This window comes from Parasteatoda tepidariorum, chromosome 8 (genome assembly GCF_043381705.1).
Source record: "Parasteatoda tepidariorum isolate YZ-2023 chromosome 8, CAS_Ptep_4.0, whole genome shotgun sequence".
In the NCBI taxonomy this organism is placed as follows: domain Eukaryota; kingdom Metazoa; phylum Arthropoda; class Arachnida; order Araneae; family Theridiidae; genus Parasteatoda; species Parasteatoda tepidariorum.
Genome location: NC_092211.1, coordinates 90,977,639 through 90,979,700, shown reverse-complemented (window position 1 = coordinate 90,979,700; position 2,062 = coordinate 90,977,639).

The following is a 2,062-nucleotide window of genomic DNA, read 5'->3' as shown; positions in this document are numbered from 1 at the left end:
TTTAATAAAAACACAAACACCTCCAGAAGGATTATTATTTCTGCAATTAAAGAATGAATTATAACCATCTATTGAGTAAAAATTAGTTTCACTTTGGTAAATCCAAATTTCCGACATAATTATGACACTTATATTTTCAATCATGCTAGAAATATGTGAAATAAAATTATTAAAGTTGGCTCTTAAACTTCTAATATTTATATGTAAAATATTAATGTTTAACTTACAGGTTAAGGTAATAAAAAACTTTAAATCGTCCAAATTTTCAATTTTTAGGCAGTCCGGCACAGATAAAAATGTTTCTTCAGTTGGATGGAGTATTAAGGTCTTGAGATGATTTCACACGTATTATTTTGGACGATTCATCTTTTCTCAGGAATATTTTACCATCACGAACCCAACAAAACTTGAATCCCTTTTCAGATTTAGCCCTACGTGAAAGATAAAATAGATGCTTCAGTTCGGGATCATTGAAGTAAACAGGCATTTCAGTGAATCTGGAGTTGACTTCGCAGGTTGAAAGAGTTTACGATTTCTCAGTTTCTTTAAGAGCTCATCACGTACAGATTTGGATTTAACGATGATGGGTTTATCTTTATTAAAGCTGGGGACTCTGTGAGCGGTGATCAGATTTTCGGATATATTAGTATTCGCAACATTATCAATCTGAGATATTACTTGTCTTCATTTTCACATTCGGGTAAGTAAATGCTTACTAAAACATTAAATTGATATTTTAAAATTTTTATAATTATAAGTGAAATTAGACTTAAAACAATGGGTAAAATCAAAATATTCAAGGAGCGAGAAAAAGCGTATGCAACAGAGGCTACCAGCTGTTGCCAAAAAAACAAGTTTAACAAGTTTTTTACCAGTCCACCCATTAAAGTATGTTTCAAGATCGTGGTAATATCCTTTCCATGACTTTCCACCAGTATTTTCATGAGAATAAAAAAGTTGTCTAAACTTTTCAGTACTTAGTCTGTAGCACTTAAGCAAAAGAGATTTAACATAGTCATAATTTTCTGACAGTTCTGCTGGTTCTCTCATTATCATTTGGACAATTTCACTTGGTAACTGGTTAATTAAACAAGCCATTCACAATGTACTTGGCATTTGTACTCTTTTCATTACTCTCTCGAAATGTACTAAATAATGGCTGATATCCTCATTACTCGTAGAAAACTTTCTCAGTTGTGACTGCCAATCAACTTTTGGCACCGATGTTATTACTTCAGTTTCGACTACTTCTGAAGTTTTAGGAGCAATATCTAACTTCTTGAGTTCCAATTCATGTTCCCGATCGGCTTTTTCTTTTTCCAATGCATGTTCGCGATCGTTTTTTTCTTTCTGTTCTTGACCAAGGCGCTCGGCGTCTTCAACCAAATTTTCGACCATTCCTCGAACCATTTCTTCATCGTATTTCTCGCTATTCACTATTAACTTTCTCAAGTCAGGGATTTTCAAAGTAGTAGACGAAACATCTTCAGACAACTCATTAGCTACGTAACGTAACTGATCTTTACGAAGTCGCTATAAAAATGCCATTTTAAACTCAAAACTAATTATAGTTGCCTGTTTATCCCACTCCTGATAATGTAAGAAACAACTTTCAAAAGCGAAACAAAACAAACGCAGTTCATTTACTGTTTACTTTTATTAAATTTTACGCACACCGTTATTCTAAAAACTCAAAATCTATATCGTACACAAGAACTGCTGTTGCCAAAACATGTAATACTAAATATGTAATAAGAATATAATTAATGTTCACGTTCACACTTTTACACCAGCTTATTGAAAAAATCACGCCTTGCCAAATTGGTCAGCTTAAGGCTCCTATACTATCAGAGCTGACCTATCAAGCAATATTGGAGCAAAAAAGTTCACAAGTTAACGTTATGTTAGTATTGTGCTTATGTTAGCTCTTAGGAGCAAAAATAGATGATGAGTCGGCCTGTCTAATTCAGGGGCTCTAGGTCAGCTCATATCAGCAGAATACCTGACGTCGCCATTGATCCAGACTTTTTTCAGATCATCATCCAAAATTTGTCATGGTCCG